Here is a 27,228-nt window from a genome sequence, read left to right on the forward strand (position 1 = left end):
CATATCTTTACGTCTTTGAGAAAGACCAAAAGAATTTCTCTTTTCATCAATGATCCCTCTACCAAAATGACCTTCTAAGAGATGCAAATATCCCCGATTTTTTGTATATATACTTTAAGTATCCCCCACTTTGAATACGAATTGAGTTGCTTCTACACTGTCGTCAATGTTTCATTCAATGCCCCTCTTTTGTGTCCGCACGCGACCTTTGTCTTTCCGTTTGGCAGGAGCGTGCCATTAGCCAATCACAAACGAGCTCGTCACAATAGCTATTGAAAAGATCTCGGTTGCTGAGCCCAGCAGATGTTCGGTGGAAAGGTACAAGCGAGACACGCATACATGAATAAATTAAGTAGTTGGTCGGATCCAGGGGCGTGCGCCGAGTGTAAATATCACATCACTAAGGACGCTGTTGACGCTACTATTTAATGTATACAAAGTTGATGTTACTGAATATACTGTAGTTTTTTTCAATGGCTGGGTCAATAAAGTTTTCATGCGGCGTGGTTTCATGATTTCGAAGTGGTATTAAAGTACGTCGTCAGCAGCTGCCCTGTTTTGTTTGAGCAGTCAAGCTCACCGTGCAAGGCACAATTTCACCTTCGCCTCATTTGGCAAAAGGCCTTGGACTGATAAATCGGGGTCGAATTACGACATTGATTGGGTGACGTTTGGTCATGGCTAAAGTCAGACGTTGATAGCTGTAGACGACATCGTGCCAAGCGTGCAAAGTTACTCCAATATATACCATCGTAGTAACTCGTTTGACTTCAAAAGCATTCTATTTGCACGTCGACGATAACCGATATTTAAAATTTAAAATATCCATCCGAATGTCATTTTTTCCCCCGAGCAAAAAGCTCTTCGCAAATAAACAAAAACACATTTTTTTCGACGGCCTTGCTTGCAACCTTGGGCTTGCAGCATTACTGTGCTCACAACTCAAAATATACAGTTATGTAATTTGTGTTTCTACAAAACAAGCAATAATTCGTTCCTCAGCTGAGAACAATTTATGTATGTTGAAGAAACCAAGTCTAACAATTTATGTATGTCGAAGAATCTAAGTCGAACAATTTATGTATGTCGAAGCAACTAAGTCGCAATCTGAAATTACATCCCCCAGGCTAAATGTAGTTAGCAGTACTTTCAAAGTATGATTGCGATGAACTGCACACGCTGATACACATAATCGTGGTCACGTCCGCGGTCATTTTCTCAGCTAATTTTCTACCAGTGACAAATTAAACGAAAATTGTCGGGTCTCTTGTAGCCTGAAGCGATAATTTCGATGCAATATAAAACTAGGAGATGTTTGAACTATTATGTGGCTTCTTAGAGATGATATTTTCGAAAATAATATGTGCAACCGTTTGCTACGATCCGCATACTACCACGTAAAGACTTACGTACGACACTAAAGTGACATCTACACATCCTACTCATAACAAAATGAAACCAATTTTCATTGAAAATAACTAATTGTGGCATATTTTATATGAATAATTAATGTCACAGGATAAACAAATCGTCGATTTGGATCTATGAACTTACAATGCGTGATTATGATTGGACAAGCGCCGGGACTAGAGCAAACATGCGTACTAGTATATCATTCAGTGAATTTCTTTTGCATATATATTTTTTTGGACGATGGTTAGACCATTACTCCAAAAAAAATCCACTAAAATACAATCAATTTTTTCATTTACTTCAAGATTAATAGCGAGAACTTTTTATCAAGATGAATTGTTGCAACAAAAGTGTAATGAAAGTGTAACCACAACTCCCAGCTAAATCAACATATAACGTTAACGGAGAATACTTTCGCTTCTGGCGTTATTTTTAAAGCTCCAATTTTCACTTGTTTGAGCGAGAATTCACCTTTGGAGAACATTATTAAAAGGAAAGCTTGAAAGCTGGGTACTTAATTTTTAAACGCACCCTTCAACATTGCCAAGACATGTCTTCTATGCATGGATGACGGTAATTGGCATGGTGCCAAAAGTGGCAGACGACAAGCTGAAACCCAATTTGTTCGACATAAGTTCTCTAGTCAACGAATTATGGTCGTTTTGTGTCTGATTTATACTTCTTACACTGCATTCTATAAAAAGCTAACATTACAATCCCTGCATTGTTTGCAATGTTTAGTTTTCTCACATATCATAATAAATTCACAAATTAACCAATACAACATGAAGATAATACCTTCTCAGGTTTTACTAATATTCATATTTTAAATTTTCGGCAGATTTTGAGGATTTTGCCTGATACTGTTTATGATTTTGATACAGGTTGTGTTCTTATATCTACATATAAGGAATCATTGGATTGATGCAGTCTACTGTAAAACTCACAAAATATCAAAATACATCAACTAGCAAATAAATGCACATAAAACTTCACACATTTTCCAAGAATTCCAACTTAATATGTCTGACAGCCATTTTAGACAAATATATCACCTCCACGAAAGAATACAATGATAATTTGAACACAGCTATGTCCAATTTGAATTTATTTGGGCATTGTGAACGTTTAGAAGATTTTAGTAACTTTTTGTTACTTATTCAAGTTGTGGTTGATGCTAGAACTGAAAAATGTGACAATTTTAAAGTAGATTTCTCTAAAATCCAATGAAAATGGTTTAAATCCTGGTTTATAATTCAAGATGACGATTTACAGATGGCCGTAGAAATCTTGAGGTGATGGCAGATTGCATCATATCCAAGAATACTCCTAATTTGCATAATCTTAAAATGGACACACTGTGTGTCAGCAAGTACCAGAATTTCATTGTTTTGGAAATCAGAGCAAGGAATTGGCAAATTTTCTCTAAATTACCAGGGACTTTTTACAAAAGTTTAAATTCAAACTTACATTCAAATGTAAATTATATTTACTTCACTTTGTTTCATATACTCTATTTTGAGTTTCAAGTCTTGGCTAAAATGGTAAACTTTAAGTGACGACTTCTGTGGTTTGATTTTTTCTAACTGAGAAGGCTCTATGTATCAAATTATTGTTGAAATTCAAAGAAGACATTCAAAATCACAACACCTCCTTCAAAAATTGATCATTTTAGTCAATTTGGATAAACAAAAGTATGGGTATTTTTTGACAAAACTGATAAAAAGTTTAATTTCAATTCTCCTAACGGATTTTTTAAAATAAATTTTCTATTAGGAATTTTTTTAAAAATTCAAAAATGAGAGAAAAAGTTCAGATAATAAAAATGTGTGCGGATGAAGTGTTTTGTTAGGATTGTATGTCCTTGAATATGGTTTACAGCTGTTATTTTGATTCTTTGCATTCCTTGAGTTTTACATGTCAATACATATCACCATGGTAACATGTTTGTTGCTTCATTCCTCAACTTAGGTACTGGGAGGATAATTTGGGTTGGGTGTGTACCAGTCTTGGGTCAATTCTGAAAAAAAATTAAGGATTGGATCAGTACAAAGGTGATTATCTTGGATAAAAATTACCCCAAAATGATAATAAAATGGTCATGTATGGTATATACAGTGGACTGCCAACTGACATGTAAAATGTCTAAATTAATTATTGGTATTTTACCAATTTTCAGTAATGCATTATTAGTTGTCTTATTGGAAAATAATACCCCAGTTATAATTAGTGTAGGTTTATATCTATTAAAAAAAGGGCAAAATATGTGATAACTCAGTTATTACATGAAACTTTCTTAACTATTATCCATGCTAGATGTGTGATAACTCATTTATTACATGACACTTTCTTAACTATTATCCATGCTAGATGTGAGATAACTCATTTATTACATGGTACTTTCTTAACTATTATCCATGCTAGATGTGAGATAATTCATTTATTACATGACACTTTCTTAACTATTATCCATGCTAGATGTGTGATAACTCATTTATTACATGACACTTTCTTAACTATTTTCCATGCTAGATGTGAGATAACTCATTTATTACATGACACTTTCTTAACTATTATCTATGCTAGATGTGTGATAACTCATTTATTACATGACACTTTCTTAACTATTATCTATGCTAGATGTGTGATAACTCATTTATTACATGACACTTTCTTAACTATTATCCATGCTAGATGTGTGATAACTCATTTTTTACATGATACTTTCTTAACTATTATCCATGCTAGATGTGTGATAACTCATTTATTACATGGTACTTTCTTAACTATTATCCATGCTAGATGTGTGATAACTCATTTTTTACATGATACTTTCTTAACTATTATCCATGCTAGATGTGAGATAATTCATTTATTACATGACACTTTCTTAACTATTATCCATGCTAGATGTGAGATAACTCATTTATTACATGATACTTTCTTAACTATTATCCATGCTAGATGTGTGATAACTCATTTATTACATGACACTTTCTTAACTATTATCCATGCTAGATGTGAGATAACTCATTTATTACATGATACTTTCTTAACTATTATCCATGCTAGATGTGAGATAACTCATTTATTACATGACACTTTCTTAACTATTATCTATGCTAGATGTGTGATAACTCATTTATTACATGATACTTTCTTAACTATTATCCATGCTAGATGTGTGATAACTCATTTATTACATGATACTTTCTTAACTATTATCCATGCTAGATGTGTGATAACTCATTTATTACATGGTATTTTCATAACTATTATCCATGCTAGATGTGTGATAACTCATTTATTACATGAACTTTCTTCACTATTATCCATGCTAGATGTGAGATAATTCATTTATTACATGAACTTTCTTAACTATTATCCATGCTAGATGTGTGATAACTCATTTATTACATGGTATTTTCATAACTTACTAAAGTTACTAAACATCACTTGCTATTAACAGAACTCAAACCTATGGATAACACACAGCCGATTCAATGACGTAATTTAATATACATACATCAAAATGTATTATTAGTTGTCTTATTGGAAAATAATACCCCAGTTATAATTAGTGTAGGTTTATATCTATTAAAAAAAGGGCAAAATATGTGATAACTCAGTTATTACTTGACACTTTCTTAACTATTATCCATGCTAGATGTGTGATAACTCATTTATTACATGACACTTTCTTAACTATTATCCATGCTAGATGTGTGATAACTCATTTATTACATGATACTTTCTTAACTATTTTCCATGCTAGATGTGTGACAACTCATTTATTACTTGACACTTTCTTAACTATTTTCCATGCTAGATGTGTGATAACTCATTTATTACATGGTATTTTCATAACTATTATCCATGCTAGATGTGTGATAACTCATTTATTACATGGTATTTTCATAACTATTATCCATGCTAGATGTGAGATACTCATTTATTACATGGTACTTTCATAACTTACTAAAAGTTACTAACCATCACTTGCTATTAACAGAACTCAAACCTACGAATAACACACAGCCAATTCAATGACGTAATTTTATATACATACATCAAAATGTTGAGGAAACTACCATCATTCCACCAAGTGTGCTAACACTGCCAGTAGACAACTTTCAATATCATTAAAGGTATGTCAAATTAGAGTGGCACAAACTGAGTTTATACAGTCTGGGGATAAACTTATCAATGATCCTACGACCTAATTCATTATACATATCAAAAGATGTACACGAACTCCCTACTATGCAATCAACAGTTCTAACAATGTCAGAACACAAATTGTGAGGTCATAGAAGGTATACATCTACCTTATAAATTGTGATGTCATAGAAGGTATACATCTACCTTATAAATTGTGATGTCATAGAAGGTATACATCTACCATATAAATTGTGATATTATAGAAGGTATACATCTACCTTATAAATTGTGATATTATAGAAGGTATACATCTACCTTATAAATTGTGATGTCATAGAAGGTATACATCTACCTTATAAATTGTGATGTCATAGAAGGTATACATCTACCTTATAAATTGTGATGTCATAGAAGGTATACATCTACCTTATAAATTGTGATGTCATAGAAGGTATACATCTACCTTACAAATTGTGATGTCATAGAAGGTATACATCTACCTTAGAAATTGTGATGTCATAGAAGGTATACATCTACCTTATAAATTGTGATGTTATAGAAGGTATACATCTACCTTACAAATTGTGATGTCATAGAAGGTATACATCTACCTTATAAATTGTGATGTCATAGAAGGTATACATCTACCTCATAAATTGTGATGTCATAGAAGGTATACATCTACCTTATAAATTGTGATGTCATAGAAGGTATACATCTACCTTATAAATTGTGATGTCATAGAAGGTATACATCTACCTCATAAATTGTGATGTCATAGAAGGTATACATCTACCTTATAAATTGTGATGTCATAGAAGGTATACATCTACCTTATAAATTGTGATGTCATAGAAGGTATACATCTACCTTATAAATTGTGATGTCATAGAAGGTATACATCTACCTTATAAATTGTGATGTCATAGAAGGTATACATCTACCTTATACATTGTGATGTCATAGAAGGTATACATCTACCTTATAAATTGTGATGTCATAGAAGGTATACATCTACCTTATAAATTGTGATGTCATAGAAGGTATACATCTACCTTATAAATTGTGATGTCATAGAAGGTATACATCTACCTTATAAATTGTGATGTCATAGAAGGTATACATCTACCTTATAAATTGTGATGTCATAGAAGGTATACATCTACCTTATAAATTGTGATGTCATAGAAGGTATACATCTACCTTATAAATTGTGATGTCATAGAAGGTATACATCTACCTTATAAATTGTGATATTATAGAAGGTATACATCTACCTTATAAATTGTGATGTCATAGAAGGTATACATCTACCTTACAAATTGTGATGTCATAGAAGGTATACATCTACCTTATAAATTGTGATGTCATAGAAGGTATACATCTACCTTATAAATTGTGATGTCATAGAAGGTATACATCTACCTTATAAATTGTGATGTCATAGAAGGTATACATCTACCTTATAAATTGTGATGTCATAGAAGGTATACATCTACCATATAAATTGTGATATTATAGAAGGTATACATCTACCTTATAAATTGTGATGTTATAGAAGGTATACATCTACCTTACAAATTGTGATGTCATAGAAGGTATACATCTACCTTATAAATTGTGATGTCATAGAAGGTATACATCTACCTTATAAATTGTGATGTCATAGAAGGTATACATCTACCATATAAATTGTGATATTATAGAAGGTATACATCTACCTTATAAATTGTGATGTTATAGAAGGTATACATCTACCTTACAAATTGTGATGTCATAGAAGGTATACATCTACCTTATAAATTGTGATGTCATAGAAGGTATACATCTACCTTATAAATTGTGATGTCATAGAAGGTATACATCTACCTTATAAATTGTGATGTCATAGAAGGTATACATCTACCTTACAAATTGTGATGTCATAGAAGGTATACATCTACCTTATAAATTGTGATGTCATAGAAGGTATACATCTACCTCATAAATTGTAATGTCATAGAAGGTATACATCTACCTTATAAATTGTGATGTCATAGAAGGTATACATCTACCTTATAAATTGTGATGTCATAGAAGGTATACATCTACCTTATAAATTGTGATGTTATAGAAGGTATACATCTACCTTATAAATTGTGATGTCATAGAAGGTATACATCTACCTTATAAATTGTGATGTCATAGAAGGTATACATCTACCTTATAAATTGTGATGTCATAGAAGGTATACATCTACCTTATAAATTGTGATGTTATAGAAGGTATACATCTACCTTATAAATTGTGATGTCATAGAAGGTATACATCTACCTTATAAATTGTGATGTCATAGAAGGTATACATCTACCTTATAAATTGTGATGTCATAGAAGGTATACATCTACCTTATAAATTGTGATGTCATAGAAGGTATACATCTACCTTATAAATTGTGATGTCATAGAAGGTATACATCTACCTCATACTAGTCTAAGAATATTAAATCAGTGTTTTATGTCAGTATTGTCCCGTAAACAAAAAGTACATAAATTCAGCTTGTGACAGTTTAACATTTTATGAGATCAATTTAATTGATCTATGAAATAAGTATATTTTATAAATGAGTACCTACAGAGGCAGGTCATTCATTGTCCCATTTTGCATAAAAGAAATTTCATTTTGAGTTGGGGGAGGGGGAGGGGGAGGGGTTTAAACTAAAACAAAAGAATTACATTTCTGCGTTAGGTTTTAAATGACACAACTCCTAAGTAAAATGGAGACAATTTGTGAAAATGTATGTCCACAAAACTTTTGTGGACCAAATCAATGTTATTTTTCTATATAGTTAACACAGTATTCAGAAGTTATTATGAATTCTAAAATATATTAGTTTTGATACAATTTCCACCTCTATTTCAAAATTTGTGTGTGACCCCGAGTCAGTTTGTTTGGCTGTTGCTATGGGTATGGTCATGTTTGCTAGGGATATTTGCATACATTTTTTAATGTTTACTCACTACTGATGTTGTTCTTTTAGTAAAATATACTGGCATTTGGTTGTTGCCAAGAGCATGGTCATGGTTGCTAGGGCCAATTGTGCTAAAACGTTTTGAACAAAATCTGCAGAATATCTCTTCTAGAACATCTCACCAAGTTTAAGTCTCATTGACCCAAGTATTTTTTGAGATATACACTTTTGACCAAAATTCACATTTTTACACATTTTTAGCCCTAATTTGCATTTTACTGATGGAAATCCTCATGTCACGAAAAAATCTTAATTTACACACGAATGTTCCCACTAAAGTCCAGACCAATCTGCCCAGTATTTTTTGAGTTTAAGTTTTTTTTACCCAAATCACACACCTGTGATGCAATCATTCTGCTTTGCACAATTTCCCAACTGGACACCAAAAGTAATGTCCCCACCAAATACCAAGGCAATGGTTTAGCAGTAGTTTTTGAGTTTAATAAGTCATCCACACACACACACACACACACACACACACACACACACACACACACACACACACACACACACACACACACACACACACACACACACACCGCACCATGCCTATAGCACTACTGAACCTTATCAGTTCAGTTGTGCTAAAAATGAGTGACGTAAAGGTGCCTTGTTGACTCTTAGTGACAAAAGTTTTTTCTCTCTCTCTCTCTCTCTCTCTCTCTCTCTCTCTCTCTCTCTCTCTCTCTCTCTCTCTCTCTCTCTCTCTCTCTCTCTCTCTCTCTCTCTCTCTCTCTCTCTCTCTCTCTCTCTCTCTCTCTCTCTCTCTCTCTCTCTCTCTCTCTCTCTCTCTCTCTCTCTCTCTCTCTCTCTGATTTAAATTTCCAAGTTACAAATGCCATTAATCAACTAAAAAACTGTCCACAGGTACATTGGCCCATCAACAAGTAAAACACATTGTGGTGATAAACCTGCTGAAGTAATAAAGTATTGCACATGATTTACATATATAACCATATTTAAAGCTGTGATATATATAACATCGTTTACAAATTAGAAAATAAGAACTGCATAACATAGAATAGCATTATTACAAGGTGTTACACAAACTTTGGATTAAAAACCTTTGGAGGACCACACTACAAAGGCAATTGCTACTAACATCAGTCAGCTACAAAGATCAAGAATAAACCGGATTAGTTTTTTTTTGGAAAAATATGATTATAATCTAATAAAGAGATGTTATGTATGGAACATCTGTGGACTTAATCCCTGACAGAATGTGACAAGGAAAGCAAAACAATGAATTAAAAGTGTGATGATTATTGTTTGGACACAAGATAAATCACTTTGGTGTTAGAAATCAAAAGTTCACCAAATGAAATGGATCCAGCCAAGAACACAATTTGTTCTCTCAATGTTATCAGTGGTCATATGGCTGAGAATTAAGTTATTTATGATGTTTGATTTATAAAAATAACTTTGCTATGTTTTCCTATTAGTAAAAACAATGTGACATAACATCTACCAAGTCCTTGTTTGTAACTCAATAAATTACAAAAATTAACAAATAAATGTGTAAAAGTTTTGTCACTATACATACAATAATAAATATTTGACACAGTTGTTTCATTTTATATAATATATCAACAATAGAGTTTTTCATAAATCCAGGGCACGGACAGGTGACAATTACCATCCCCTGGGTAGCATGTGTACAGTCCCAGGTGACAATTACCATCCCCTGGGTAGCATGTGTACAGTCCCAGGTGACAATTACCATCCCCTGGGTAGCATGTGTACAGTCCCAGGTGACAATTACCATCCCCTGGGTAGCATGTGTACAGTCCCAGGTGACAATTACCATCCCCTGAGTAGCACGTGCACAGTCCCAGGTGACAATTACCATCCCCTGAGTAGCATGTACACAGTCCCCAGTATATACCAAATATATGGAGTTGTTTGGGGAGGTGTGCCATTCATGTACATCTTGGAAGTCCATTATGATATTACATGCTGTCTTAACTGTCATTTTGACTAAAGGTATCAATAATTTAATGACATAATCTCTTATCTCTTAAAATGAACACTGTCATTTATCTATCAAATTAACACTGGTATTCATAAGTTTTGCCGCTAGCTAAATCATAAAGAATGCTTTTGTGCTTAAAATGGTTGAAATACTTAGACTTTTACAAGTACCTCAAATACCTAAACTGAAGTCAAAGGTTCTGTGTTTCTATATTTATTTAACTCTGTGGAGATATGATCAGTTTTGTCAAAGAATTAAGGACGCAGCTTTTGTCCAGACATGTGTCATCACCTTACTCTATTTAATATGCAAATCACATACCTATTTATATGCAGACCACTATTTGATGATAGTGTGTCTTTACACTTGTCATCACCTAACTCTACTTAATATGCAAATCATCAACTCATATGTATGCAAGCCACATACATATGATAGTGTGTGTGTCTTTATTTTGGAAACACTGGTATTATATGAATTTGTAAAAAGTGATGAAAAAAATGGAAAATCAAGTTTAAGTTGACTGTCTCCTCAGTCTATTGTATCTTGAATTTGCCAGGGTTTACCATTTTTAGCTCCACATAGACTACTCACTGAAAGTGAGGCAGTTTACTTCTCAGAAGGAACTTTCTGTGGACAATGGCACTTGTTAGTGTGGTTATGTCACAAGTCATTAGTCATGCAAAAATCATACACACATTGCTCATTAATATGCAAACCACACAGACAACAGACTTATGAGATTCAAGTTACAAGGTTATACGGAAATCGAGTCTTACAGATTTCATTTTCATCATGGTTCGATTGTTTAGTCTGTGAAACTATGAAGTCATCAAACACACTAAGCTACCAGACAATGGCCATTCTATAGTAATTTAACAAAACATCTGAGAAGTCATCACTTAAAATGAATCAGTCATATTTAAGTCCTTAACAAATGTTACTCCAATTTATCTAATGGCCTCTTTGGTTATCAAAATCCAATACAACATTGAAAGGGATAAATAATAACACTTTGTGGACCTCAAAATGGATGCATTTTTAAAGAGATTCATTAAAGGATAAACTGTTGCCAAGGTAGATGGTTACATGTTGCTATTACAGATAGTGATGATACAAATACAACAATGGTTTATAGGCAGTCACAAGACAGAGGAAGGTCAGTGACTGAGAGAACATTTTTGAGTGATGTTGAAGTTGTGTCTAAATGACTCTTAAAGTTAGTGACTGCATGTAGATGTGAGAAAAAATGGTGGAATGAATGACTTGATAACTGTAAATAAATGACTTGGTATATCTGTGATTCAATGACTGTGTAACTAATATAACAAATGACTTGGTAACTTAGTAAATGAATTTGAAGTGAAGTCAATGGCTTCATAACTGTTAGTGAATGACTTAGTTACTGTCAGTGAATGACTTGGTAACTGTTAGTCAATGACTTGGTAACTGTTAGTTAATGACTTGGTAACTGTTAGTCAATGACTTGGTAAATGTTAGTCAATGACTTGGTAACTGTAGTCAATGACTTGGTAACGGTTAGTTAATGACATGGTAACTTTTAGTCAATGACTTGGTAACTGAGTGAATGACTTGGTTACTGTTAGTCAATGACTTAATTATTGCCAATGAATGACTTGCTAACTATAAGTTAATGACTTGCTAACTGTTAGTCAATGACTTGGTAACTGTTAGTCAATGACTTGGTAACTGTAGTCAATGACTTGGTAACGGTTAGTTAAAGACATGCTAACTGTTAGTCAATGACATGGTAACTGTTAGTCAATGACTTGGTCACTGTTAGTTAATGACCTGGTCACTGTTAGTTAATGACATGGTAACTGTTAGTGAAGGACTTGGTAACTGTTAGTCAATGACTTGGTAACGGTTAGTTAAAGACATGCTAACTGTTAGTCAATGACATGGTAACTGTTAGTCAATGACTTGGTAACTGTTAGTCAATGACTTGGTCACTGTTAGTCAATGATTTTGGTAACTGCTAGTCAATGACTTGGTCACTGTTAGTCAATGACTTGGTCACTGTTAGTCAATGACATGGTCACTGTTAGTCAATGACTTGGTAACTGCTAGTCAATGACTTGGTAACTGTTAGTCAATGACTTGGTCACTGTTTGTCAATGACATGGTCACTGTCAGTCAATGACTTGGTAAATGTTAGTCAATGACTTGGTCACTGTTAGTTAATGACCTGGTCACTGTTAGTTAATGACATGGTAACTATTAGTCAATGACTTGGTAACTGTTAGTCAATGACTTGGTAACTGTTAGTGAAGGACTTGGTAACTGTTAGTTAATTACATGGTAACTGTTCGTCAATGACTTGGTAACTTTTAGTCAATGACTTGGTAACTGAGTGAATGACTTGGTTACTGTTAGTCAATGACTTAATTATTGTCAATGAATGACTTGCTAACTATAAGTTAATGACTTGCTAACTGTTAGTCAATGACTTGGTAATGGTTAGTTAAAGACATGGTAACTGTTAGTCAATGACTTGGTAAATGTTAGTCAATGACTTGGTAACTGTTAGTGAAGGACTTGGTAACTGTTAGTTAATGGCTTGGTAACTGTTAGTTAATGACATGGTAACTGTTAGTCAACTACTTGGTAACTTTTAGTCAATGACTTGGTAACTGTTAGTGACTTAAAACTTTCAGTGAATGACTTGGTATCTGTCAGTTAATGACATAGTTATTTTAGTCATATTAAAAATGATATGAGTGAATCATGAATGTGAGTAAGTGCCTGATGTTGCCTGATGACGGCAACTAAATGCCTTGACATCTAGAACAAAACACCCTGGTGATTGCAACTAAATGCTCTAATTGCAACCAAATGCCCTAATTGCAACTAAATGCCCTAATTGCATCTAAATGCCCTAATTGCAACCAAATGCCCTAATTGCAACTAAATGCCCTAATTGCATCTAAATGCCCTAATTGCAACTAAATGCCCTAATGGCTGCAACTAAATGCCTTGATGGCTGCAACTAAATGCCTTGATGACTGCCACTAAATGCCCTAATGATCACCTAAATGTCCTAAATGATTGCAACTAAATGCCTTGAAGTCTGCAACTAAATGCCCTAATGACTGCAAATAAATGCCCTAATTGCAACTAAATGCCTTGATGACTGCAAATAAATGCCCTAATTGCAACTAAATGCCTTGATGACTGTAATTAAATGCCCTAATTGCAACTAAATGCCTTGATGACTGTAATTAAATGCCCTAATTGCAACTAAATGCCTTGATGACTGTAATTAAATGCCCTAATTGCAACTAAATGCGTTGATGACTGCAACTAAATGCCCTAATTGCAACTAAATGCCTTGATGACTGTAATTAAATGCCTTGATGATTGCAACTAAATGCCTTGATGACTGCAACAAAATACCCTAATGACTGCAAATAAATGCCCTAATTGCAACTAAATGCCTTGATGACTGTAATTAAATGCCCTTATGACTGCAACAAAATACCCTGATAACTGCAAATAAATGCCCTAATTGCAACTAAATGCCTTGATGACTGTAATTAAATGCCCTTATGACTGCAACAAAATACCCTGATAACTGCAACTAAATGCCCTAATTGCAACTAAATGCCTTGATGACTGCAACAAAATACCCTAATGACTGCAAATAAATGCCCTAATTGCAACTAAATGCCTTGATGACTGTAATTAAATGCCCTTATGACTGCAACAAAATACCCTGATGACTGCAACTAAATGCCCTAATTGCAACTAAATGCCTTGATGACTGCAATTAAATGCCCTAATGACTGCAACAAAATACCCTGATGACTGCAAGTAAATGCCCTAATTGCAACTAAATGCCTTGATGACTGCAAATAAATGCCTTGATGACTGTAACTAAATGACTAATTAAATGCCTTGATGATTGCAACTAAATGCCCTGATGATTGCAACTAAATGCCCGTATGACTGCAACTAAATGCGTTGATGACTGCAACTAAATGCCCTAATTGCAACTAAATGCCTTGATGACTGCAAATAAATGCCTTGATGACTGCAACTAAATGCCCTAATTGCAACTAAATGCCTTGATGACTGCAAATAAATGCCTTGATGACTGCAACTAAATGCCCTAATTGCAACTAAATGCCTTGATGACTGCAAATAAATGCCTTGATGACTGCAACTAAATGCCCTGATGATTGCAACTAAATGCCCTTATGACTGCAACTAAATGACTAACTAAATGCCTTGATGACTGCAACTAAATGCCCTGATGATTGCAACTAAATGCCTTGATGACTGCAACTAAATGACTAACTAAATGCCTTGATGACTGCAACTAAATGCCCTGATGATTGCAACTAAATGCCTTGATGACTGCAACTAAATGACTAACTAAATGCCTTGATGATTGCAAATAAATGCCCTTATGACTGCAACTAAATGACTAACTAAATGCCTTTATGATTGCAACTAAATGACTAACTAAATGCCCTTATGACTGCAACTAAATGACTAACTAAATGCCTTGATGACTGCAACTAAATGACTAACTAAATGCCTTGATGACTGCAACTAAATGCCTTGATGACTGCAACTAAATGCCTTGATGACTGCAACTAAATGCCTTGATGACTGCAACTAAATGCCTTGATGACTGCAACTAAATGCCTTGATGACTGCAACTAAATGCCTTGATGACTGCAACTAAATGACTAACTAAATGCCTTGATGACTGCAACTAAATGACTAACTAAATGCCTTGATGACTGCAACTAAATGCCTTGATGACTGCAACTAAATGACTAACTAAATGCCTTGATGACTGCAACTAAATGACTAACTAAATGCCTTGATGACTGCAACTAAATGCCTTGATGACTGCAACTAAATGCCTTGATGACTGTGACATAAACTGACCAAGGGAAGGTTGAAGTATGACCACCAGATGAAATGCCTGAGTAGATTTGAATGAGTGAAACTAAACAGACTGACTGGACTACAAAGATGAAATACATCAAGACTTTCAATTGTAATCAGTAATATTGCATGAATTGAACAAGGTTAAGTAGATGAGGGACTGTTTGGAGATGAAAGATTGAAGACTTGTCACGGAGGTCACATTAATGAAGTGAATCTCTAGACAATATCATTTATGATAATCAATGCATAGAGATTATTGCTGGATTACAGACTGGTCTTTAATACCATGCAGTGAACAACTAGCAGGGGTAAGACAGAACAGGAAACTAACCTAATTTAAGATTGAGTGATTGAGAATGATGTCTGATGTTTTTAGACGTAGGTACCTGCTAGGAATAATACTAATGTTGGAATAGTCTAGTTGACAACTAGTAGTCTTGATGTCATTAAAACAAAGTGCTACCTGGATGAATCAGATCTCATACTGGTAAACTCATCTCACACTGGTCAACTCATCTCATACTGGTCAACTCATCTCATACTGGTCAACTCATCTCATACTGGTCAACTCATCTCATACTGGTCAACTCATGTTATACTGGTAAACTCATCTCATACTGGTCAACTCATCTCATACTGGTCAACTCATCTCATACTGGTAAACTCATCTCATACTGGTAAACTCATGTTATACTGGTCAACTCATCTCATACTGGTCAACTCATCTACAAACTTTCTCATTGAACTGTCATATCTCTATGTATACTACTAAACAAAGTGGTATCTGGATGAATCAGATGTGAAATCACCTAATCTGTAGATTTGACTGCAAATTGTCATATCTCCTTGTATAAAGTATAGTCATATACTTGACCACCATACTTGACTTGATGTTTCATGAGTCAATGGATACAAGTATTAGTAGAAGTCAGTTCAAATCATCAAATTTGACCAGTCACCTTTAACCCCTCTCCACAATAACCTTATATATTTGTTGACAATGATATCTACGATATATTAAAAACTGAAATGATGGAAACATTAGATTTATGGAAATATGCAGTGTCTTGTCATTAATGGATGAATGAAAATGATTGTATCTGAACTGTTAATTGCAAACAGAATAGAATAAAACCTACAGAGAATATGGAGAGATAATCCATGGAGAGATAATCCATGGTTTATGTTGGAGATTTTCATGTGCACAGTAAGTGTCATTTGATCACCTGAATAGGTTCATAGTAATTTGCATATTAATTCCTTTTATTTATTTCAGTTTATTTCTTTTTTTAATGAGAAAAAATCTGACTAAAAATAAATACATCAACCAAAATGTTTTTGTTTTTTTTTAAATTCTGACACTTGACATCAAGTTACCTCACAGTTTGGCAGATGACAGTTTTGACATCCAGCACACCCTATATTTCTGGAGAATAAACTCACCCTATACAATTTTGATGAGAGCATACCATATGTCAGGGAGTTGTAGGGGTGTGCAGCCTTCTATTTGAGGGGCTATATGTAATCCCAGTAACACAAAACACACTTACCTTGGAGTTAAAAATTAGTTTTTCAGAAACCAAAGAAATATGAGCACAGCCTCAGGCAAATTGTGATTGACCAGTACAGAACATCACATTGGGTCCAAATTCTACCTATCATCAATGTTATCATCATCTCTTGTATTCATGGCAACAGAAGAAGATTGCAGAATGGTATTATCAACTTTCACAATACTAGAATACCTGCGATAAAAAACACACATAATAGTTGCTATGGTTACAGAGTATATGAGTGAAGAATTTGGCAATGTCTTTTGTCAGTAAAATTTTATATTGGGAGTTGATTTGATGGATGTTATTGAATGTATATTTCAGAGACTGAGATGGAAATGTTCCAAAAACTCATCTCTATACATTTTTAGCTCTGAATGGAGTTTATTTTGAATACCTCCTGTTGTGAGGTACCTTGGCCACAGTTCATTCATGCAATAGAAAGTTAAAATTAATTTATAATACTCAAAGCATGCCTTAGGCCAAACTGACAAACTACTGTGGTTCTAATAAAATTTGTCCTGTAAACACTCTACATTTACGTAGATACTGTAAACGTATATATTTGAGCATTCAGAGATTTTACAGGACTTTATAACACAATAATACATTTTGTGGGTATAGCAGGTACAAAAACACAGTTAATAACATTTGACAAGATTCGGTGTCAAATAAAGTATCATTATTTCATAAAAACTATAAACAAGTTTTCAAAAGTTTACAAAAGACAAAGATGCTCTTTCATAATTTCAAATTTAAAAAAAGAAAAATATTTTTGTCTATACACTGTATATAGTCTGGTTATCACTTATACTCATAAAGATGAAACAGCTCAAAAGTTTAACTAAAGACTAAGGACATGAACACATTTTATACCTTGTTTCAAAACCGCATGTCATCGGAATGTCACACATTTAATTTTGTTTTTAACAAGTTATCAAATTAATGAAAACAGATAATGTATCAGCAGTTGGTAACCCTGGTAATCAATTATATATACTGATTAATGATAATTTGATAGGCCACATGTGACACCAGCCTTTAGACAATTCACTGTCATAACAACATGTGGTCCTGTTACACATGATATAAAAGGTCTGAGTGGGTACAGAAACTTTAGATCTGAGTGGGTATGGAAAGTTTAGATCTGAGTGGGTACAGACAGTTTAGATCTGAGTGGGTACGGACAGTTTAGATCTGAGTGGATACAGACAGTTTAGATCTGAGTGGGTACGGACAGTTTAAATCTGAGTGGGTACAGAAAGTTTAGATCTGAGTGGGTACAGACAGTTTAGATCTGAGTGGATACAGACAGTTTAGATCTGAGTGGGTACGAACAGTTTAGATCTGAGTGGATACAGACAGTTTAGATCTGAGTGGGTACAGACAGTTTAGATCTGAGTGGGTACAGACAGTTTAGATCTGAGTGGGTACAGACAGTGTAGATCTGAGTGGATACAGACAGTTTAGATCTGAGTGGGTACGGACAGTTTAGATCTGAGTGGATACGGACAGTTTAGATCTGAGTGGGTACAGGCAGTTTAGATCTGAGTGGGTACGGACAGTTTAAATCTGAGTGGATACGGACAGTTTAGATCTGAGTGGGTATGGAAAGTTTAGATCTGAGTGGGTACAGACAGTTTAGATCTGAGTGGGTACGGACAGTTTAGATCTGAGTGGATACAGACAGTTTAGATCTGAGTGGGTACGGACAGTTTAGATCTGAGTGGATACGGACAGTTTAGATCTGAGTGGGTACAGACAGTTTAGATCTGAGTGGGTACGGACAGTTTAAATCTGAGTGGATACGGACAGTTTAGATCTGAGTGGATACAGAAAGTTTAGATCAGAGTGGATATGGACAGTTTAAATCTGAGTGGATACGGACAGTTTAGATCTGAGTGGATACAGAAAGTTTAAATCTGAGTGGGTACAGACAGTTTAGATCTGAGTGGATACAGACAGTTTAGATCTGAGTGGATACAGACAGTTTAGATCTGAGTGGATACAGACAGTTTAGATATGAGTGGGTACAGAAAGTGTAGATCTGAGTGGATACGGACAGTTTAGATCTGAGTGGGTACGGACAGTTTAGATCTGAGTGGATACAGAAAGTTTAGATCTGAGTGGGTACAGACAGTTTAGATCTGAGTGGATACAGACAGTTTAGATCTGAGTGGGTATGGACAGTTTAGATCTGAGTGGGTACAGACAGTGTAGATCTGAGTGGATACAGACAGTTTAGATCTGAGTGGGTACGGACAGTTTAGATCTGAGTGGATACGGACAGTTTAGATCTGAGTGGGTACAGGCAGTTTAGATCTGAGTGGGTACGGACAGTTTAAATCTGAGTGGATACGGACAGTTTAGATCTGAGTGGGTATGGAAAGTTTAGATCTGAGTGGGTACGGACAGTTTAGATCTGAGTGGATACGGACAGTTTAGATCTGAGTGGGTACAAACAGTTTAGATCTGAGTGGGTACGGACAGTTTAAATCTGAGTGGATACGGACAGTTTAGATCTGAGTGGATACAGAAAGTTTAGATCAGAGTGGATATGGACAGTTTAAATCTGAGTGGATACGGACAGTTTAGATCTGAGTGGATACAGAAAGTTTAAATCTGAGTGGGTACAGACAGTTTAGATCTGAGTGGATACAGACAGTTTAGATCTGAGTGGATACAGACAGTTTAGATCTGAGTGGATACAGACAGTTTAGATATGAGTGGGTACAGAAAGTGTAGATCTGAGTGGATACGGACAGTTTAGATCTGAGTGGGTATGGACAGTTTAGATCTGAGTGGATACAGAAAGTTTAGATCTGAGTGGGTACAGACAGTTTAGATCTGAGTGGATACAGACAGTTTAGATCTGAGTGGGTATGGACAGTTTAGATCTGAGTGGGTATGGACAGTTTAGATCTGAGTGGGTACAGAAAGTGTAGATCTGAGTGGATACAGACAGTGTAGATCTGAGTGGATACGGACAGTTTAGATCTGAGTGGGTACAGACAGTTTAAATCTGAGTGGATACAGACAGTTTAGATCTGAGTGGGTACGGACAGTTTAGATCTGAGTGGGTACGAACAGTTTAGATCTGAGTGGATACAGACAGTTTAGATCTGAGTGGATACAGACAGTTTAGATCTGAGTGGGTACGGACAGTTTAGATCTGAGTGGGTATGGAAAGTTTAGATCTGAGTGGGTACGGACAGTTTAGATCTGAGTGGATACAGACAGTTTAGATCTGAGTGGGTACAGACAGTTTAAATCTGAGTGGGTATGGAAAGTTTAGATCTGAGTGGGTACGGACAGTTTAGATCTGAGTGGATACAGACAGTTTAGATCTGAGTGGGTACGGACAGTTTAGATCTGAGTGGGTACAGACAGTTTAGATCTGAGTGGGCCTTTAAAAGTGTACTTTTGATTGATGTTAACATAGACTATCAAGTTACTCTGGTTGCTGGCATTAACCAAACACAAGACAAGACATCATTTCAACAAGCTACAGTCTCTTCTCACCTAATTCTCTGATTTTTTCATAATGCAGTCATTCTTTATTCAATTCATTAACCAACAATGTAACTTTGATGAATGGCCTTGGTTTAATGATAAATTTATGCAGATTATAAGAAATAATAGAATGGACATTTCCATTGTAATTAACCAAATATAAAATCATTTAATTGCCTCGTTAAACCAACCAATGTAGCATGTTGTAATATGACATTTTGTCTATGTATTTACTATACCATACTTTCCATAGCATGTTGTGTTGTAATGTGATATTTTATCTATGTATTTACTATACCATACTGTCCATAGTATGTTGTATTGTAATGTGACATTTTGTCTATGTATTTACTATACCATACTTTCCATAGCATGTTGTAATGTAATATGACATTTTGTCTATGTATTTACTATACCATACTAGTACTTTCCATAGTATGTTGTATTGTAATGTGATATTTTGTCTATGTATTTACTATACCATACTTTCCATAGCATGTTGTATTGTAATGTGACATTTTGTCTATGTATTTACTATACCATACTTTCCATAGTATGTTGTATTGTAATGTGATATTTTGTCTATGTATTTACTATACCATACTTTCCATAGCATGTTGTATTGTAATGTGACGTTTTGTCTATGTATTTACTATACCATACTTTCCATAGCATGTTGTAATGTAATGTGACATTTTATCTATGTATTTACTATACCATACTTTCCATAGCATGTTGTAATGTAATATGACATTTTGTCTATATATTTACTATACCATGCTTTCATTAGCATGTTGTAAGGTAAGAAAGCATATCATTATAAATGGAAGCCATTCTATGCCAGGTACTTTCTGAAGAGGATACTTATATCTATTTGTGAATAAAAGTTAGATCTGTTGCTGTGAAAGGTAATAACAACATTGCAACCACAGCATCGCAGTCACAGCATTGCAACCACAGCATTGCAACCACAGCATTGCAGTCACAGCGTTGCAGTCACAGCATTGCAGTCACAGCATTGCAGTCACAGCACTGCAGTCACAGCATTGCAGTCACAGCACTGCAGTCACAGCATTGCAGTCACAGCACTGCAGTCACAGCACTGCAACCATAGCACTGCAGTCACAGCAATGCAGTCACAGCAATGCAGTCACAGCATTGCAACCACATCATTGCAACCACAGCACTGCAACCACAGCATTGCAACCACAGCATTGCAGTCACAGCATTGCAGTCACAGCATTGTAGCCACAGCATTGCAGTCACAGCACTGCACCCACAGCACTGCAGTCACAGCAATGCAGTCACAGCAATGCACCCACAGCACTGCAGTCACAGCAATGCAGTCACAGCACTGCAGTCACAGCAATGCAGTCACAGCATTGCAGCCACAGCATTGCAGTCACAGCACTGCACCCACAGCACTGCAGTCACAGCAATGCAGTCACAGCACTGCAACCACAGCAATGCAGTCACAGACTTGCAGTCACAGCACTGCAGTCACAGCAATGCAGTCACAGACTTGCAGTCACAGCACTGCAGTCACAGCAATGCAGTCACAGACTTATGGTTTATACTCTTCGGCCAATGTATCAATGTCTTGATGAAGAGGTCAACACAATTAGCTGGTAAAACTTGGATAGATTTCCATATCTTGTACCACAATTTTGATGGAACTCAAGTAAAGTCTACCTGCTTAACTAATATTTGGAATAAGAAGAATCTACCTACAAAGATCAATATTCCACAAAATCTCCTCCTTGCCATAAACCACAGCTTTTTTACGGCACCATCCAAGACATACACTGTCGTAAACCACAGCCTTTTTTACGGCACCATCCAAGACGAACACTGTTTACGAACCACAGCCTTTTTTACGGCACCATCCAAGATGAACACTGTTTACGAACCACAGCCTTTTTTACGGCACCATCCAAGATGAACACTGTTTACGAACCACAGCCTTTTTTACGGCACCATCCAAGATGAACACTGTTTACGAACCACAGCCTTTTTTACGGCACCATCCAAGATGAACACTGTTTACGAACCACAGCCTTTTTTATGGCACCATCCAAGACGTACATTGTTGTAAGCCACACTGTAAACTTTCCATTCATTTGTAACAAAGTTTTTGTCTTTCTTCATCTCAGTTGAAGAACTCATTTAGTATCTGTAATCTGTAAAATCAAAAGACAAAGTAATTACTTCATTCATTCATTTATTTATTATAGAGATATGACGTTAACTTAAATAGATTACATTCTCAGAAAAATAAATGGAAAAACCCAATGGACTTATAATTGTATCTCACTTTTAAAAGTACAAGCTTATAGAAAAATACATCTACTCTAAAACTGAATTGTAAGGGTGAAACTATAGATTTCTGTACCAACATTCATTGTTGGTATGTAAAATTCTCAGTTATAGCTATTAGATGTAACTTTCACTAGAGTCCACCATTTCATATACTGTAAAAGCGTAAACCTCAACTGACATATCTTTTTTCATGCCAGTAAAATCAATTTATGAATTATTTGTCTGAATACTGATTTTACGGCCATTTCATGAAGCATACTTATTCCCCAAAAATTTCAGTCCAGTTTTTCACTCATAGCTTCATTAATACAGATCAGAAAGTTTATAAATTCCACAAAAAGATTAATTCTTATGTGCTTCTAATGACCATAGAAAAAATTTGGCATGGTCTTTGTGTAACGGTCCATTCAAGAATTATCGGTAGAAAGCGGTTGATTTGACCAGGAAGTTAAAGCTGACCTGGTTTGACCATGCTCTACATCTAAATTACAAACAGAAACGTTGGAGTGCAAACATGTTCCTAATTATCAAAGTACAAAAAAGATTTTCAATTTTGATTGAGAATGAAATAGTGAAGAGATGGGATAATTTCATCTTGGCTAATTCTCCTGCATGATTAGCCACTGATTAAGGAGAAGGTAAAAGTAAAGACACAAGTTATGCGTCAAAAAATAATCAAAGTATCCAAAATATATTATTCTGCCATTTTCGGAGACATTAACATTAAATAATTATATTATTGCATGGTCCAAGTCAAAAACAGATGGATCGTAACTTTGAATTCATTTCTAATTCACCATTGCAATGTAATATATTTTAGTGTACAATGCTTTCATTTCTAATTCACCATTGCAATGTAATATATTTTAGTGTACAACATATTTTTTATACCTCTAAACATTTAATCCAATTTCTAAAATCTATTAAATCCATAGAAGTGTTTTATAAAATGGTAGGCTGATTGCAAAGTTGAGTAATACATGTACAACTGTATTATATGGATTGTCAAATAATTATATAACACATGCCTTTCTTTGGCAAAACTCAACAATTATTAGTATTCAAATTTAATTATTTGGAAACGTTGCACCTTTTAAGCAAAAGATTTGTTAGAAATGACTTCTCAACATTGCAGGCCATTAGTTGCATTGTGTCATCACGTGATATAAAAACTTGCATGTGTAGCTGTACACATAACACATAAGAAATGAAATACTTTGAAATTTACTGGATGGACTGACTCTAAAATATGTGCCTCCATTGACCTGAACATGTTGAATTGCACACAAACATAGCCAATATAGACACACTTTCAAATAATTTAATGAATTTGTATCTCTAAATGGTAACTGACCTCCACTGTGCATGTTTTCCCAAAATTTTCTCACTTTGTACTTGATCTTTTTTTATTATTATTATTTGTGTCAATATGACTTGAAATGATTTAAACTTTTGAAACCCTAAAATTAGTGACACTTTTATATAACTAAGTTGTGTTTTACTTCTGAATGGTGCTCTAAATGGCCTCCAAATGGTGTTCATTTTTCATAAAGCTCTTACAATGTACCATGGGAGGGGGACACCCCCCCCACCCCCCAGCGTGCACTTCACCACATACTTTTTCAAGTTCTCTCCCTACTTTGAAACTTACTGAAACCCCTAGGTTTACAAGTATATTAACTCCATTTCTAATATTGTACTTTATAATTAGCTGAATTAATCTATAATGGTAATAGTTCACTCAATCTAAGAGATATCCTAGAACTTTTGGTTACTAAACCATGAATATTTTGCATGTCCATGAACAGACAATCATACTTTTCATAGGGTTCCTATCTAAAGAGCTTTATACATGTGAAGCAATGGATTTGGGATAGCAATTTACCAGATACACTTAAAATTACTGTAAATGTAACAAGTAAAATTAACTATGCAGTGTGCTGTATTGTGCTTTGAGAATCTAGAGTGTCTTTTACAACCACAGAAGAATATTTCTTGTCAACAGATGTCGGGGAGGGGGGAGTCAGTGGGATTTTTTATTTGTCGGGGATGGGGGGGGGGGGGGGGGGGGTTGTTTTGTTGATGAATTGCAGGGGGGGTTTCACTATTTTTAAGTACAACACGAACAAGAAGTCACCGGCGAACCCCCGGCTGTAAAAACTGATCGCTCCCTTATACATTGTAACTATCTGTCTATACCTAAGGCCCAAAAAAAATATATCTGGTTCTGGTCAGGGTAAACTTTCTAAAGTGGTGAGACGACGCAAATTTTTTTTTTTTCAAATTAGTAAATACACATTTTTTTGACACTTTACATACTCTGTTCTATCATATTTATCTCTTGAAAAACTTCCTTTTTCTTCAAAGCAGTGAAGCAGTTTAGGCTTTGTATTTAAGCAGTCTTGGCATGTAGGGTAGATTTCAGCTGCTTGTTCTCCAGATATCAGGAATAAATAAGGAACGGGAAAGCAAAAATTATCAGAAAAAAAAAGGATCGACGCGGGGGTATTCAGGGCACGCGCGTGCTGACCAGAACCAGATATATATATTATTTTTTGCCTAATACATTGTAACTATCTGTCTATACCTGATACATTGTCACTATCTGTCTGCACTAAATACATTGTAACTATCTGTCTATACCGAATACATTGTAACTATCTGTCTACACTAAATACATTGTAACTATCTGTCTATACCGAATACATTTAACTATCTGTCTATACCGAAGACATTGTAACTATCTGTCTATACCTGATACATTGTAACTATCTGTCTATACCAAATACATTGTAACTATCTGTCTATACCGAATACATTGTAACTATCTGCCTATACCAAATACATTGTAACTATCTGTCTATACCAAATACATTGTAACTATCTGTCTGTACCAAATACATTGTAACTATCTGTCTGTACTAAATACATTGTAACTATCTGTAGTTACTGATAGTTACAGTGTATTCGGTATAGACAGATAGTTACAATGTATTTGGTATAGGCAGATAGTTACAGTGTATTCGGTATAGACAGATAGTTACAATGTATTCGATATAGACAGATAGTTGCAATGTATTCGGTATAGACAGATAGTTGCAATGTATTCGGTATAGACAGATAGTTACAATGTATTCGGTATAGACAGATAGTTACAATGTATTCGGTATAGACAGATAGTTACAATGTATTCGATATAGACAGATAGTTGCAATGTATTCGGTATAGACAGATAGTTACAATGTATTCGGTATAGACAGATAGTTACAATGTATTCGGTATAGACAGATAGTTATAATGTATTTGGTACAGACAGATAGTTACAATGTATTTGGTATAGACAGATAGTTACAATGTATTTAGTACAGACAGATAGTTACAATGCATTCAGTGTAGACAGATAGTTACAATGTATTTAGTGTAGACAGATAGTTACAATGTATTCGGTACAGACAGATAGTTATAATGTATTTGGTATAGACAGATAGTTACAATGTATTTGCTATCTACTATGGTATCAATACCATATCTAAGGACCACTATGGTATTAATACCATATCTAAGGACCACTATGGTATTCATACTATATCTAAGGACCACTATGGTATTAATACCATATCTAAGGACCACTATGGTATTAATATTATATCTAAGGACCACTATGGTATTAATACCATATCTAAGGACCACTATGGTATTAATACTATATCTAAGGACCACTATGGTATTAATACCATATCTAAGGACCACTATGGTATTAATACTATATCTAAGGACCACTATGGTATTAATACTATATCTAAGGACCACTATGGTATTAATACCATATCTAAGGACCACTATGGTATTAATACTATATCTAAGGACCACTATGGTATTAATACTATATCTAAGGACCACTATGGTATTAATACCATATCTAAGGACCACTATGGTATTAATACTATATCTAAGGACCACTATGGTATTAATACTATATCTAAGGACCACTATGGTATTAATACTATATCTAAGGACCACAATGGTATTAATACCATATCTAAGGACCACTATGGTATTAATACCATATCTAAGGACCACTATGGTATTTATACCATATCTAAGGACCACTATGGTATTAATACTATATCTAAGGACCACTATGGTATTAATACCATATCTAAGGACCACTATGGTATTAATATTATATCTAAGGACCACTATGGTATTAATACCATATCTAAGGACCACTATGGTATTAATACCATATCTAAGGACCACTATGGTATTAATACTATATCTAAGGACCACTATGGTATTAATACCATATCTAAGGACCACTATGGTATTAATACCATATCTAAGGACCACTATGGTATTAA

General features: G+C 34.7%; 1 long non-coding RNA gene across 2 annotated transcripts in view; it reads right to left on the reverse strand.

Moving 5' to 3' along the window:
- Window positions 1-2,274: 2,274 nt before the first annotated feature.
- The window catches only part of LOC144445946 (uncharacterized), a 39,523-nt gene continuing 14,569 nt past the window's right edge, over window positions 2,275-27,228 (reverse strand). The window contains exons 2-4 of one of the 2 annotated variants that reach the window (XR_013481934.1): window positions 22,276-22,728; window positions 17,033-17,227; window positions 2,275-3,433 (exon numbers count right to left, since the gene is read on the reverse strand). This is a non-coding gene — a long non-coding RNA (uncharacterized LOC144445946). The remainder of the gene's footprint in view (window positions 3,434-17,032; window positions 17,228-22,275; window positions 22,729-27,228) is intronic. The other variant, XR_013481933.1, reaches the window with a different exon arrangement.

Source organism: Glandiceps talaboti, chromosome 14 (genome assembly GCF_964340395.1).
Source record: "Glandiceps talaboti chromosome 14, keGlaTala1.1, whole genome shotgun sequence".
NCBI classification, from domain to species: domain Eukaryota; kingdom Metazoa; phylum Hemichordata; class Enteropneusta; family Spengelidae; genus Glandiceps; species Glandiceps talaboti.